General features: G+C 43.4%; 1 protein-coding gene across 5 annotated transcripts in view; it reads left to right on the top strand.

Moving 5' to 3' along the window:
• The window catches only part of TAF1 (TATA-box binding protein associated factor 1), a 596,267-nt gene that overhangs the window by 264,380 nt on the left and 314,728 nt on the right, over positions 1-17,159 (top strand). The window lies entirely within an intron of this gene.

Raw genomic sequence — 17,159 nt, 5'->3', positions numbered from 1 at the left:
TGGTATGTAAGCATGACTTATGCTCCAGCAACCTGATCTTTAATTTCCTCGAGGTCTGTCCCACATACAACATAGGACAGGGGCATATAATAATATATATAACCCCCTCAGTAGTGCAGGACGTCTTCCTCCTCAGCTTGTAAACCTGACCCGAGGTTGGATGCACAAACTTAGAAGTGTTCAATATCAGGGAGCACACAGAGCACCCCCCACAACTAAAATGACCCTGCACATCAATCTAAGCACCCACCGCATTCACTGTGGGCAACACACCGGGACTCAACATATCACACTGGGACTCAAATTTCTATTCCTCCCATAAGCGAATAGAATCCTCAACTCCTGGAAACAGGGGTGAACCCTAAGGAGCCAGGCATGTGTCTGAATGATCCGTTTCACCCGGGGGGGACGACAATTGATTGTATTTTGAAACAAACGGGATCACCTCCCCTTGACTTTGTTCCCTCCGGTATTCCGGCAAGGATTCCCTATGGTTATATAAGGCCCTTCTGGCTGCTCTTGATACAATGGATGCTGGGTATCCTCTTTGGTGAAACTTCTCCATCAGGATTCTTGACTGGCGCTGATATTCAGCATTGGAATTGCAAATCCAACAGTACCTGAGAAACTGGGCAAATGGAATGCTAGTCTTGAAAGGGTGCATGCTGCTAAATTCAAGCAGGGAATTGCGGTCAGTATCTTTCACAAAGATAGTAGTATGAAAATGACCATCCTGAATCTCCAATAACACATCCAGGAATGAAATCTGTGTCTGATGATATGACATCTCAAAGCGCAAAGCTATATGACACGAGTTAATATAATCTCTAAATCATAAGAACATAAGAACATAAGCAGTGCCTCTGCCGGGTCAGACCAGAGGTCCATCCCGCCCAGCAGTCCGCCCCCGCAGCGGCCCAACAGGTCATGACCTGCCTTAATCACCAGAAGGGGCCCCCTTGCCCCCTAGGTTTCTCATCGAAGTCCTATCTTCCCATCAATGTCCTAACCCTCCGGCCTTGCACCTGCACGACCTGGTGAGCTGTCTATACTTATGCAACACCCCAGCACCTCCCTCAGTACCCCACGATCCCCTTTTCCCTCAGGAATCTGTCCAATCCCTGTTTGAATCCCTGTACTGTACTCTGCCGGATCACTTCCTCCGGGAGCGCATTCCATTTGTCCACGACCCTTTGGGTGAAGAAAAACTTCCTTGCATTTGATTTGAACCTATCTCCCTTCAGTTTCTCTGAGTGCCCCCTCGTACCTGTCGTCCCTTTTAGTCTGAAGAACCTGTCCCTGTCTACCCTCTCTATGCCCCTAAGTATTTTGAAGGTCTCTATCATATCCCCCCTGAGCCTCCTCTTTTCCAGAGAGAAGAGCCCCAGTTTATCCAGCCTCTCAGCATATGGGCAGTTTTCCAGCCCTCTTACCAGTTTCGTTGCCCTCCTTTGGACTCTCTCAAGAACTGCCATGTCCTTCTTGAGGTGCGGCGACCAATATTGAACGCAGTATTCCAGATGTGGGCGCACCATCGCTCGATACAGCGGCATGATGACTTCCCGCGTCCTGGTTGATATGCCCCTCTTGATGATGCCCAGCATCCTGTTGGCTTTCTTCGAGGCTGCTGCACACTGTGCGGATGGTTTCATGGATGGATCCACTAGCACACCCAAGTCTCTCTCAAGTCCGGTGTCTTCCAGCAATCTCCCCCCCATTTTATACTCGAACAACGGGTTCTTTTTCCCTATGTGCATGACCTTGCATTTATCTACGTTAAAGCGCATTTGCCATTTGTTTGCCCAGTCCTCCAGCTTATCGAGGTCCCTTTGCAGTTCCTCACACTCCTCCCTGGTCCTAAATCGGAGCAGCTCTTCCAAGGACCCGCTCCAGAGACAAAAAATATCGTCAATGAAGCGGGTCCACCCCAAAATCTTATTTAAAAACACAGAGGGCTATATAAACTGTTCCTCAAACTGTCCCATAAATAAATTAGCAACAGTGGGAGCGAAGGTTGCACCCATCTCAACTCCAGACAATTGCAAAAATAATTGATCCTCAAACATGAAGTAATTCTTCTTCATAGCAAGAGCACACAGGTCAATCAGGAAATCAGGTGGAATCAGCCAAGTGTTTGAAATAGCACCTCAAACGCCTCCTCCTGAGGAATTGAGGTATAGAGAGCAGAAACATCAAAAGTGACTAAAAAGGTCACCCCCGATGCCATACAGTCCCATTCCTCCACCAATTTCAAAAAGTGAGTAGCGTCCTTTAAGAGAGATCTCACATTCAGCAAACACGGCTGTAAATGAATATCAGCATACTGACACACTCTTTCAAGCATAGAATCCCAACCCGAGACAATGGGCCTACTGGGGGGATTTAAAGGATTTTTATGTATTTTAGGGAGAAGATAGAATACAGGTAATCTAAATTGCCTGCATGTAAGAAAACTGTATTCAGCAGTTGTAACAAAGCCTAATCATTTGCTCCTATTCACTATACTCAGTAAAGAACCAAAAATTTCATCTGAAGGTTTCATCTGGGTTGTGTGTGAGAGTGGGTATTTGTGAGAGTTCAATGAATGGACCTTGTAGTGTCATAGTGGTTTCCTGGGTTTATTCCAATAGGGCATACTTTTGAGTTAAGATTGGATTATATATGTCCTTTCCTTATTGTCGTCTAGATTATAAAAGATTCCCTGTAGTGTTGAAAGAGGCAAGGTCACTTCAGAGAGGTAATACGAATTTAAAAGCCTCATTCTATATATACTCGAATATAGGATGAGATTTTTGGGCCAAAAAAATGGCCCAAAAATGGGGGGCTCGTCCTATATTAGGGTCAGCATCCAACCCCCCTCCCTGACTTGATGCAGGCCTCTGATAGGCCGGGACAAGAGAGATCTCTCCCGTCCCGGCCGATGCAAATAATTTTTTTAACCCCGCCCCCCCCCCCGGGGTTCCTTTTTAGTTATCTCTGGTGGTCCAGCGGTGTATGGGCAGGACCGCACTCCTGCCCTGTGCACCTCCTTCGACTTGCTGCTCGGAGCTTGCGGTGCACAGACACACAGGAGCAAGCTCCCACGCGGCCCTGCACTGCTAGCAGAATGGTTGCTGCCAGTTCTCGCGGGACCTGGCGGTAGCCATTCTGCTAGCGGTGCAGGGCCGCACGGGAGCTCGAGAAGCTTGCTCCTGTGCGTCGTGAGCCACTGGACCACCAGGGATAACTAAAAAGGTACGCGGGATAGGGGGGGGGGGGTAAAAATATGATTTGCATCAGCCAGGCCAGGATGGAATCTCTCCTGTCCCAGCAAGGCCTATCACTAGACCACCAGAGGTGGAAGAGAAGGTGGGACATGGTGCAGAGCCTAGCAGAGAGGAGAGACAGGGTGCAGTGCAGAGACTGGCAAGTAGTGAGGGGGGCTGGCTGCATTGCCTGGCAGGGAGGGGGCTGGCTGCATAGCCTGGTAGGATGGGGAGGGAAGGGTGCTGGCTGCAGAGCCTGGTAAGGAAGGGGGCTGGGGGCAGAACTTTGCAGGGCAGGGAGGGAAGGAGGCTGGGTGCAGAGCCTTGCAGGGAAGGAAGGGGGCTGGGTGCAGAACCTGACAGGGGAGAACATAAGAATAGCCTTATTGGGTCAGACCAATGGTCCATCAAGCCCAGTAGCCTGTTCTCACGGTGGCCAATCCAGGTCACTATTACCTGGCCAAACCCAAAGTGTAGCAATATTCCATGCTACCGATACAGGGCAAGCAGTGGCTTCCCCCATGTCTTTCTCAATAACAGACTATGGACTTTTCCTCCAGGAACCTGTCCAAACCTTTCTTAAAACCAGCTATGCTAGCTGCTCTTACCACATCCTCTGGCAACACATTCCAGAGCTTAACTATTCTCTGAGTGAAAAATAAATTCCTCCAATTAGTTTTAAAAGTATTTCCCTGTAACTTCATCGAGTGTACCCTAGTCTTTGTAATTTTTGACAGAGTGAAAAATCGATCCACTTGTACCCGTTCTACTCCACTCAGGATTTTGTAGACTTCAATCCTCTCTTCCCTCAGCCGTCTCTTTTCCAAGCTGAAGAGCCCTAACCGTTTTAGTCTTTCCTCATATGAGAGGAGTTCCAACCCCTTTACCATCTTTGTCGCTCTTCTTTGAACCTTTTCTAGTGCCACTATCTTTCTTGAGATAAGGAGACCAGAATTGAACGCAATACTCCAGATGAGTTTTTACTATGGAGCTATATAGAGGGAGAGGACACTGGGTGCAGATCCTGGCAGGGCATGGCACTTGAATATTAAGCCCCCATCTTATATTCGAGTCAACCATTTTCCTCCTTTTTGGGGGGAAAAATGGGGGTCTTGACTTATATTCAGATCGACTTATATTCAAATATATATAGTATTTTTTTTTTTTTTTTTTTTTTTGAAATTTGAAATATTTTATTAGAAATTTGAAAATTAGAATAAGCACAAAAAGTGGATATCAACTCACAAAGAAACATCAGAGACAGTAGCATACAGAAAAATAGCTCTAACACTGAGTAGAAAATACCATGACAACCTGCATTATAAAACATGGATATCCTCCCCCCCCACCTAAATGCAATAAACGAAAACAGCGTACAATGGACAACCCCCTGTTGTTCCTTCAGGAAGTCATCCCCACAGAACCAGTTCCCCTGGTTCTCCCTCCCCCCCAGGAAACTTAAAGCAAAGTGTCCACTTTGCCCATTAATACAGTCCGAACAGAAGAAAAATAATATCCTTGTCGTTTAGCAATGGAAAGCTCCATCTTGCACATGGTATGGAACTTCAGAGACCAATCCACCATCATAGGAGGTGCTGTCTGTTTCCAGTGACCAGCAATCAAACATTTAGCTGCAGCTAGGCCCCAACGGTGAAGTTTAGTTTGCCAAGTATAAGGACAGACATTGTTAAACCCCAATAAACATTCTCAAGGTGCAAAGGGGATCACAATTTGTAACAGTTGCGATAAACAGCCTACCACCCGCCTCCAAAATGGCTGTAAAAGGGCACAGTCCCACCAAACATGAAGAAAGGATCCCAAAGCCACCCCACACCTCTAGCATGTTGCAGATGTCCCAGGATACATTTGATGTAAATGGGCTGGGGTATAATACCACCTAGTAAACACCTTGTAAGCATTTTCCTGGATAAGAGCACAAGTGGAGGCCTTTCCAACCTCTATACAAAACTGAGACCATTCCCGTTCCGAAAAGGAACACCCCAAATCGCATTCCCATGCGGACTTATAGCGTGGATGATAGGGAACGGTACCCCTAAAATATTGGTAGAGAGTAGATAGGGGCCTAGGCAAACTCCTAAGCTTGATCCACAAATCTTCTAAAGGTGTGGGCGAGTGAATGGACCCCCCACGTCCATCCCCGAGAATGAAGAAAATGTCAAGTCTGTGAGTAAGCCAGAAAATCCCCTTGTGGCAAGGTGCAACTAGCTTGAAAGGCTTGAAAAGACACCAAAATCCCCTTATGCAATACATCTCTAAAGGTCCAAAGGCCTAGACACCCCCAGTGCACAAACACAGCACTCTCCTTGCCCACAGGGAATTGAGATTCATCACATAGTGCCCCCAAAATTGAGGGCACCAGTCCCTCGCCCCATCTCCGCCTAGTATCACACCATAAACTCAAAAGATGCTTTAGAAAGGGATTGCTCAAACCTCCAATTAGAAGAAGACCAAAGCCAATACCTTAAAACATGAGATCCCACCATTTGCTGCTCCATTTGCACTACAATCTTTGCCTCGGCTATATCCCAATCCAGCAACAGTCTCAACTGCGCCGCCCTAAAATACCGAAATAGATTGGGGAGTGCTCACCTCCCACATGATAGCGGTGACCACATACATTGCCGAGAAAGTCTAGGTGGTTTCTCCTGCCAAATAAACTGAAAAAATAAAGCGTGAAGTTGTTTAAACACCAAAGTGGGAACCGGAATGGGTAAAGCTTGAAATAAAAACAAGAGGCGGGGCAAAACATTCATTTTAATTGCAGCAAACTGTCCCCACCAGGACAACCACAACCCATTCGACCGTTAAAGGTCACCACTGATCTGCCGAACAATAGAAGCATAATTCAAAGCATTCAGCTGAGACAGATCACTCGAAAGATGGATTCCTAAATACTTAATCGTCCACAAAGCCCATTGAAATAGGAACATCCCCAATAATCGAGTGATATCAGCCTCAGTCAGAGTGACTCCCAACAACTCTGATTTGTCCTTATTAACAGTAAATCCAGACACCGAACCATATTCCACAAAAAGGTCTAGCCAGACAGGGAGGGAAAGCTCGGGATCACGCACATATAAGAGCACATCGTCTGCAAATAGAGCAATGCGATGTTCCTGGGCACCAACCCATACCCCTCTCAGCTCTAAATGTTCCCTAATATATATAGTATCTTTAAGAATTGTATGTTAGGATTTTAATATCTGAGTATGTTTGTTCACCTACGTGTGTTCTTTTGTAACCATAAAAAACAGGGAGGAATGGAGGGAAGTATAGTACAAAAATTCAAAAATATTACTGCAAAACAAAAGCACCACACAAGCCAAGAAAGCTAGCTTAGTACTTAAGCGAAAGAAAAGCCTCAGACAAATGGAGAGGTGTACCCACACTCTTCCACCAAAGCATCAAAGGCAAAAATTCACACAAGTATAAAGTTAGTAGGTGGGAGCAAAAAATAGCCGAGAATGATTAATTGTAAAAAACACTGAACACAAACAGGCCAGGCCGATGATCATTTTGTGGCCGGTAACCACTGCTTCAGGGCCTTAGCACCAAATCCAGGCTATCAGTACGCAGATCCTAACTGCTGCTTTCAACCACTAAAGAAACCAACTAAAGGAACGATGTGAGAGATAAGAAGAGAATCAAGAAAGAACAGAGCCCTGAAATCCAAGTAAGCGACATGGTATCAAGGAGAAGGTGGTAGTCTATAGTGTCAAAAGCAGCGGGTAGATCGAGAAGGATGAGCTTACAATCTAGACAGACAGACATTACATATAGGGTTGGGGATGCAGAACCCAAGGTGAGAGGAGTTAGGAATTCGATCATGTCTCTCCATTACTTAAAAAAGCACATTGGCTCCCAGTTGCACACCGAATCTTATATAAAATATGCCTGCTTACTTTTAAATCATTATTATTTAAAGCCCCTGCTTTTATATTTAGAGTTTTAATTCCTCATCTTACTTCGAGACAGTTAAGATCCCAAGATCAACACTTATTGGCCATTCCCTCACTGAAAGTCATCAATACGAGGCGTCACACCATTTTTTCAATAACAGCACCCCAATCTTGGAATGACCTCCCACTATTTATTAGAGAGGAAAAGCACTTAGATAAATTTAAATCCAAACTTAAGAGTTCCCTTTTTATAGACGCTTTTAATGAATAAATCACAAAGACTTGTTTCCTTTTTTCTTTTTACTTTGTACATTATTATAAATTTTACCTGTTGCCCTTCCTATTGTTCTTTCCTTAAACGTTATTTAAATTAATATGGATTGTAACCCATTAATAATTTTACCCTCTGCCTTGATATTATATGTATAAGTTAAACTATGTATAGAAATGTTTGTATTTAGTATTTTAATTTGATCTGAATATTGTCTGTCTGTTCTGTTCCCTATATTTGATTATTTATGTAAACTGTACATCACCTAGAAATTGTGATAGGTGATTAATCAAATTATATAATAAACTTGGAAACTTGGAATTGAATGCACTCTTGAAGAGATGGGCTTTTAACTGGGCCTTGAACACTGCCAGAGACTGAGCCTGCCGTAGGGATTTGGGCAGCTTGTTCCAAGCATACAGCGTAGCAAGGTAGAAGGAATGGAGTCTGGAGTTGGCAGTTGAAGAGAAGGGCAGAGATAGGTGGGATCATAGGGGGAGATAAGTGATGAGAGATAGTGAGAGGCAGCTGAGTGAGTGCATTTGTAGGTCAGTAAGAGGAGTTTGAATTGTATTTGGAAATGGATGGGAAGCCAATGATGTGACTTTAGGAGAGGGGTAACGTGAGTATAGCGGCTCTCCCAGAATATGAGTTGTGCAGTTATGTTACTCTACTGCTCTTCCAACATCACTGGCTTCTTGTCAATAAATGTTTCAAGTTTATTTAAAAATTTGTTATATCACCTAATCAGACTTCTATTAAGGGTACATTTAGCGATAGTGGAATATAAAATACAATTTAAAATAAAATAAAAATGACATGGGAGACAATATGGACGAACAGAAACGGAGGGAGTGGGTTAAATCTAATCTAATCTAATCCTTAGGTTTGTATACCGCATCATCTCCACGTTCGTAGAGCTCGACGCGGTTTACAGTAGGAGAAATAGGAAGGAACTACAACAGAGGGTTAGAGGTAGAAGTGTGAAGAAAATTTAGAGGTCTTGGGATGCCAAGATATAAGAGTTTCCTTGATTCCTAAGTTGGAGGGAGACTTACATTTTTTGAGAAAAGCCAGGTTTTCAGATGTTTGCAGAAAACTTGGAGAGCTCAAGTTCCGAAGAGGGGAGGTAAGGTTGTTCCAGAGCTCAGTGATTTTGAAGTGGAGGGAGGCCCCTAGCTTTCCTGTGTGGGAAATGCCTTTTAGCGAGGGGAAGGATAGTTTTAATTTGTGGGAGGATCTGGTGGTATTAGGGTTTGAGGAATTCCAAGAAAGAGGGATAAAGGGAGGGAGGATACCAAATAGGATTTTGAAAGTTAAACAGGCGCATTTATAGTGGACCCTGGCGATTATTGGAAGCCAGTGGAGCTTGGCCAGGAGTGGGGAGACATGGTCAAATTTACTTTTAGCGAAGATGAGCTTGGCCGCGGCATTCTGAATTACAATATTCATAGAAAAGAACTAAAAAAGGAGAGTACTAGAGGAAAGGGAATTAATTTGAAGGATTCCTAAAATCAAGAATCTATAGAGTAAAATCAGACAAAGAAAAATCAGAACCTTGGTCAAACTCCTGCGGTGTTCCCCAAGGATCCCCTCTATCTCCTACACTCTTCAACCTCTATACGACCTCCCTCAGCATCCAACTGGACAAACAAGGCATAACCTCATACAGCTATGCAGATGACATCATCATTCTCGTACCTTTCGATCAACCAAAACTCTCCATGACAGACACAGTACACCAAACACTAGAATCAGTAGCGACTTGGCTGAAAGATCATAAACTGAAATTGAACCCAGACAAAACTAAAGTCATCCTCCTCGAAAACAACAAAATACCAACCATAACCAACATTGAAATCAACGCAATCAACTACCCCATACAGCCCACTCTAAAATTACTAGGAATAACAATCGTCAGATGCTGCACCATGCAACCGCAAATCAATAAAACAATGCAAAAATCATTCTCAATCATGAGAAACTTAAGACAAGTTCGGAAATTCTTTGAGAAAACACAATTGCAGCTCATAGTACAATCCCTAATAATAGGCCTACTGGACTACTGTAATACTCTCTATCTCCCCTGCCCTGCAACAATAACAAAACAACTACACACAGTCCAAAGCACAGCACTGAGACTCATCTACTCATTGAAGAAACATGACCACATTACAGAAACGTATCTCAAATTGCATTGGCTTCCAATCCCAGCAAGAATACAATTTAAATTCTACTGTCTACTACTTAAGACTTTATACGGAGACAGCCCAAACTACCTGAACAACCGCCTCATCCACAACACCTCAACCAGACATAGGAAACTCACACCCCATTCTCATACCCCCCCCCAATTAAGGAGGTCAAATGGAAAAAACTATATGATGGCCTCCTACCCATTCAAGCAGCCAAACTAGACAACCAAATCACCAATCTACTGACGGCATCCCCAGACTACAAAACATTTAGAAAAGAAATAAAGACCATACTCTTCAAGAACTCCCTGAAAAAGAAATAACACCGCAAGTTTCAAATACCGCCTCTCACTAAAGCCCCCTACCCAAAATCAACTAGCCATAGTTTAGACATAAAGTGAATTAAGTGAGTTTCTACCCGTAGGTAATTAGGTATAGAGTTATAGTTTATTAACATTTGATTAAATGCTTAACATAAAATTTCATAGCAATGTACAATAAAATCTAAAATTGAAACAAACAACTTAAAATATGCATATACCATACTGGACAGACTAACTTGGGGAAGAGGGGAATGACAAAAGGATGGAAGGGTAAAATTACAATGCTTAAAAAAATAAAAACAAAAGGATAAAATGGGGAAATGTTTTAATTTTAGTAATAAAAATTAAAGGATAAGTAAATTAAAAGGCATGGGATAAATCATTCGTAGGCATCTTTAAAAAGAAAGCATTTTAAACTATTCTTAAATTTATCCAGACTTTGTTCTGCTGTTAAGTATAAAGGAAGTGAGTTCCAAATTGAAAAGATGTATGCGCGACGAGTGCCAATTATTTTTAGTGAAGGGACATTAAGAGTGTGTTGAGATGCAGACCTTAGGATTCTGGGGGATTGTATGGGATAAGAATTCTATCTATAAATGCTGGAGTGTTAGTCTGTCGGGTTTTGAAAGTAAGAAGGGTGATTTTATAAATGATCCGATGATGGATGGGCAACCAATGAGCATTCTTCAACAAGGGGGTGACATGATCAAATGTTTTCGAGTTTGTGATCATTTTTAATGCTATATTTTGAATAAGTTGGAGACAAGGGGACTGTATCATTTTCAAGACACCCTTGCTCACCTTTAATGCTTTTGGAATAGACCATCCCCTCTATCTTGTTAATCTTACCATCCCCTAGTCTCCAATCCAACTATTACAGTCTATTAATGATCAGCGTTTGCTTTTTTTTGGTCCTAATCAAATATTATACTAATCACAGCTATAAAATAAAAATAAAATATATTTACTGTATTTTCACGAAGATAACGCGCACCCGTGTAAAACGCGCACACGGGTATAGCGTGCGGGAAACCGACATATATGTAAAAAAAATTTTTATATACCACGCGCACCCGTATACCGCGCACGCTGCCCTGTCTCTCCCTTCGCCGCCCGACTCTCCTTTCGCCTGCCCCGAATCTCCTCTGGCCACCCCGACTCTCCTTTCCCCCGCCCCCGACTCTCCTCTCCCCCTTGAAGTCCTGTCCCCACCCTGAAAGCCTAATGCCCCCCCCGACGTCCGATTCGCCCCACCCCCGCAGGACCGCTCGCACCCCCACCCCGAAGGACCGCTCGCACGCACCCCCACCCTGAAGGACCGCTCGCATGCACTCCCACCCGCACCCCCACCCTGAAGGACCGCTCGCACCCCCACAGCCTCCCGACCCCCCCCCTCATCACGTAGAAGCTCCTACCGGTGTCCTGCTGCTTCCTCTTGGCGGTCCCGGCCCTTCTGTGAGCCCTGTGTCTGCGCTGCTTCATCTTCCGGCGGTCCCGCCCTTTCTCTGATGTCAGAAGACGAAGCAGCGCAGACGCAGGGCTCACAGAAGGGCCGGGACCGCCAAGAGGAAGCAGCAGGACACCGGTAGGAGCTTCTACGTGATGAGGGGGGGGGTCGGGAGGCTGTGGGGGTGCGAGCGGTCCTTCAGGTTGGGGGTGCGGGTGGGAGTGCGTTCGAGCGGTCCTTTGGGGTGCGGGTGCGTGCGAGCGGTACTTCGGGATGGGGGTGCGAGCGGTCCTGCGGGGGGTGAATCGGACGTCGGGGGGGGGGAACTATGTAAAAAAAATTTTGTAAAACGTGCTCACGCTTATAATGCGCAAGGTTATGCACGGTTTGTAAAAACCGTGTATAACGCGCATGTTATATGCGTGAAAATACAGTAGTATGAAGTGCTCAGACCAATACCCTTTGATTCAGTGATCTCACCAAACTGGGGTATGTTAGGGACCATCATATCACTTCATTGTCCCTTTGCCACCCTGCACCAATCTTCTGATACACCAAACAGTGTTAAACAAGTAAGTAAAAGTCACTTATCTTTGAGATGGATTAAATGGAATGGGCGGCAAGATCATAAACCTCCAGCTGCGTTGAGATTAAAGTGCTGTGTGCTACGAGTGCTCGCCTTTACCAACGTGAAAACTAAAATGTGCTGTTACTGTGCCTGGCCTGACACGCCCAATTAGAAACCACAAGAAATTGTGATTTTTCTTTGCAGCCCCCTATTATGGAACTATATTCAAGTTTCAAGTTTAATAAAAATTTGATTAATCGCTTTATCTGGATTCAAAGCGATATACATTTTGATAAAATTACATTATTAAAATTATTACTACAATAAATAAAACAAACTCAACTTAAGACAAATGCGACAAAATTGGAAACATAAGGAATTGGGGGGAGAATTTACATTGTATTAAAAGTCTGGAGAGACATATAGGGAAAGTACATAAGGGAGGGTAGGGTGATGGAAAAAAGAGAAAAAAATGATTTCTGATTTTTTGAAAATCAGGTTATAATTAATTTATAAATGCATCATTGAAGAGAAAAGTTTTCAATTTACTTTTGAATTTTTCTATATTAGTTTCTTCTCTTAAGTAACTAGGGAAAGAATTCCAAGTTTGGGGAGCAGTAACGGAGAACATAAACTGACGGCGCGTATTTATTATTTTTAAAGATGGGATAGATAATAAATGTTGTTCTGCAGATCTTAATGTTCTGTTGGTAGTGTAAGGCAGTGTTCTTCAACCTTTTTACACCTATGGACCGGCGGAAATAAAATAATTATTTTGTGGACCGGCAAACTACTAAGACTGAAATTTTTTTTTAAAAACCATCGCCGCCCCGTCCCCGCGATCTCGGTCCCACAAACCATCTGATCCCATCCGCACAAGCCTCAAATAGTTATAATTTTATATTGAACATATTTTATTAAAGTATAAAAAGAAACAATATTCTATACAATTGTCATTTTATAAATACAAATAATACAGGGCAAAGATCAACAAAACCCCTGTCTCCCCTCCCCTTCACATATATCCCCTCTACTATCAAGAAAACTGAATAAGCCAAATTATTACAGAATGCTACACAAATATCAAGTAACAGAATACCACAGTCACACATAACAGGAATGGTGTTAGGGGAGTGGAACTAGGGCAACTGCCCCTTGGTCAGAGAGAGCCCTAAGCCAGCTGGAAGCTAAAGAAGCACTGCCTGGGTTTTGCACTCCCCAATTATGTCTAGCAAGATACATATTTCAAATCTGATATATTTGAATCACAAGATAGAAATAAAATTATTTTTTTCTACCTTTTGTCGTCTCTGGTTTCTGCTTTCATTGCCTTTTCACTCTCTTCCAGCCAGTGGCTGCCCTAAGAACATAAGAATTGCCACTGCTGGGTCAGACCAGAGGTCCATCATGACTAGCAGTCCGCTCACAAGGCAGCCCTCTGGTCTAAGACCAGCACCCTAACGGAGACTAGCCCTACCAGCGCAAGTTCTTGTTCAGCAGGAACTTGTCTAACTTTGTCTTGAATCCTTGGAGGGTGTTTTCCCCTATAACAGCCTCTGGAAAAGCGTTCCAGCTTTCTACCACAGAACTTCCTTACGTTTGTACTGAATCTATCCCCTTTCAACTTTAGCGAATGCCCTCTTGTTCTCCCTGCCTTGCAGAGGGTGAACAACCTGTCCTTAGCTACTAAGTCTATTCCCTTCAGTACCTTGAATGTTTCTATCATGTCCCCTAATCTCTTCTGCTCAAGGGAGAAGAGGCCCAGTTTCTCTAATCTTTCGCCTCCAGCCCCTTAACCATTTTAGTCGCTCTTCTCTGGACCCTTTTGAGTAGTACCGTGTCCTTCTTCATGTACGGTGACCAGTGCTGGACGCAGTACTTCACGTGAGGGCGTACCATGGTCCGGTACAGCAGCATGATAACCTTCTCTGTCTCTTCAGTCCAGCATCTGCCCCTTCCATTCACTGTCTGTCTTTCCCTGCCATCTCTCCTCCTGCCCCCCCCCTCCCAATTTGGTCTGGCATCCATCATCTTCCTTCTGTTCCCCTCATGGTCTGGCATCTCTATCCTTCCCTCCCCCCTGTGGTTTTTAGCATATCTCTCTTCTCATTTCCTCCACTCAGATCTGATATCATTCTCTGCTCTCTCTTCCCTTTTCTTCTCTGGTCTTCCTTCTCTATTTTCTGCCTCCATCTAAATTAAATTCTTTCTTACTATTTAGTCCCGGTTCCCTCTTTTCACTGTGTCTACGCACAGCTTGTCACCCCTTTCCCTCACCCCTCCATTATCTTACTATTTTCTTCCCCCTTTATTTATCTCCTCCTTCCATCCAGTATGTGTTCTTTCCCCACTTCCATTCAGCATCTGCTCTCCCCTCTCAACTGACATCCATCTGCCTTCTGCTCTCTCTCCCTTCTTCTCACTTCCATCATCTGTCCCCTTCTCTCTCTCTCATCTCCTCCATTCCATCATCTGCCCCTTCTCTCTCTCTCTCTCTCTCCCCCCCAACTTCAATCATCTGCTCCCCTTCCCCTCACCTTTGTGGGTCACTTTCTTTCCCCTGAGGGTGGCTCATGTCAGAGGGGAAGCTTTGGCCGAGCAGAACTGCTTGGAAGGAACAGTGGAACTTACTTGATTGATGTCGATGCTGGGGCCTGTTGCCGTTTGAAGGAAAAAAAAAAAAAAAGGTGGAAAAAAAGGGACCTGCAAAGGCGAGAGGAAGGGAAACCTCCAGGACAGCTGCTCTTTGCCCTCCTTCAGCGGCCCAAGAGTCCAGACCCACAGCGGCAGCTCTGTAAACTTCTAACTTCGGCACAGAGCTGTCCCTAATCAATAGTTTAGCGCGGTTTCATGAGGCAGCCTCGGGGCCTTTGATAGCCAGCCCGCTTCGATGATGCGATGTGGGCCGGCCTAGCAAAGGCCCCGAGGCTGCCTTATGAAACCGCGCTAAACTATTGATTAGGGGCAGCTCTGTACCGAAGTTAAAAGCATACAGAGCTGCCGCTGCTGGTCTGGAGGTGCGGAGACAAGGCAGGAGGCAAACGTGATGGAAGGCAGGAGTCCCGGCACAGCGACTGCAACAGGAAGTTGCAAGTCAGCTGACGCCGGCTTTTCGTTGCGGCGGGGATCGAATCCTTCGCGGACCGGCAAGATTTTGTTTGCGGACCGGCACCGGTCCGCGGACCGGCGGTTGAAGAACTGTGGTGTAAGGTATTAATAATTTGTGAATGAAAGCTGGAGTTTAAAAAAAAAGAGATTTGAAAGTAAGCAGACCAAGTTTGTATAATATTCTATGGGCAACTGGTAGCCAATGAGCTTCTTTAAGAAGGGGTGTTACATGGTCGAATTTTTTAGCTTTACAAATAAGTTTTATAGATGTGTTTTGTATCATTTGTAATCGTTTAATTTCTTTTTGTGCTGTTCCTATAAGCAACGCATTACAATAGTCAATTTTTGAAATGACAAGAGAATGAATAAGAATGTTAAGAGATTTAATACTAAGAAATTGTGACACAGAGCGGATTTGACGGAGCCTGAAAAATGAAGACTTGATAACACTACTTATGTGTTCATGAAAAGTAAGTTTTTGATCAAATATAACACCTAGTATTTTTATGTTGTATACCTCTTGTAATGGTTGACCCTTAATGGAAATAGGGAGCTTTAATTTGAGATTCTCCTTCCAAGGGAAGAGTAATACGTTGGATTTCTTAATATTTAATGCAAATCTATTTTCATTTAACCAGTTATGAATTTTCTCTAATTTTATATTAATTGATGATGAGTCGGAAGGATTATTGGTATCAATGGGATGTAAGAGTTGAATGTCATCGGCATATGCAAATACATTGAAGCCTATAGATTGGCATAAGGTCAACAAAGGAGCTAGAAATATATTGAATAGAAGTGGAGATAATATGGAGCCTTGAGGAACACCGTAAATTGTATTAAAAGTATCAGAGGTTGTGTTATTAAAAGAAACAGAAGAGGAACGATCAGAAAAGTAGGATTGGAACCAAGATAGGACTTGGTCTGAGATACCGATTGATTGAAGTCTGTTTAATAATAATTTATGATCGATTGTGTCAAAAGCTGCCGAAAGATCTAATGAGATTAGGAGAACTGATTGATGATGGTCTAAGTAATAATGGATAGTGGTAGTCATACCTATTAACGAGTGTTCTGTGGAATGATGTTGCCTAAAACCTGTTTGATTGGGGTGAAGAATGTTAGTTTTTTCAATGAAGTCTGAAATCTGATTGAACACGACTTTCTCAGTTATTTTAGATAAAAAAGGGAGATTAGCGATAGGTCTGTAATTTGATGGATCTTCAGCATTGATTTTGGAATTTTTAATAATAGGGTGAATGAGTGAATGTTTCCAGACGACGGGAACGATACCTTGTTTTAAACTTTCACTTATTAGAGTATGAATTGCTGGGCCGAAAATAGTAAAGAAGCGTTTGAGTAAGAAAGGGGGAATTGAATCTAATTGGGAACCTTTGATGTTCATGGATTTTATGACAGATTCTATTTCCAGTAGATTTGGAATTTTGAAGTAGGAACATTTTGAAGAGAGTGAGCTAGCCTCAATTGATACTTGGTCATGTTTAGTAGGTGAGTTAACGGTGAATGTGGATCTAATCTTGTCGATTTTGTCAGTGAAATATGATGCAAGATCTTGAGATGTGAGATTAAGTAAACTATCTTGGTTTTTTCGTTTGTTGGAATGCGAGATTGAATTTAATATGCGATAAAGAGTGGAAGAATTTGAGGCTTTCTGAATTAAACCTGAATAATATTTTGTTTTGGAGAAATTAATTTTAGATTTGTAGAATTTGGAATGTTCTCATTGCCGATCCATTCAGAGTTTCTCTTAAGATTTTTAAATCTGCACATACACATCATTGCGACCATGTAGTCACACATGACCCAACGGAGCTTCTTGGGACCTTTTCTCTACCTGCAGTTGCAGCCAAGCCTCCCAACGATGCACCTCTGCTTTACCTCATTCCTAACTATCTAAGTAAAGTGGAATTACAGGTTTACTGGTTGCTGGTGAACATAAACTTCACATTTTAATATTGGCTTAATAGCTTTGAAAATTAGAGAAAAAGTCTGTGGTACTTTGCACCAAGGTGAGCTGACAGGCAGCAATGAAATATAGTGACTGTTTTATATGTACCCTCA

The sequence above is a fragment of the Geotrypetes seraphini genome, chromosome 5 (assembly GCF_902459505.1).
Source record: "Geotrypetes seraphini chromosome 5, aGeoSer1.1, whole genome shotgun sequence".
In the NCBI taxonomy this organism is placed as follows: Eukaryota; Metazoa; Chordata; class Amphibia; order Gymnophiona; family Dermophiidae; genus Geotrypetes; species Geotrypetes seraphini.
Note: the sequence above shows the minus strand (reverse complement) of the source record. Positions and strands in the feature narration are given on the sequence as shown.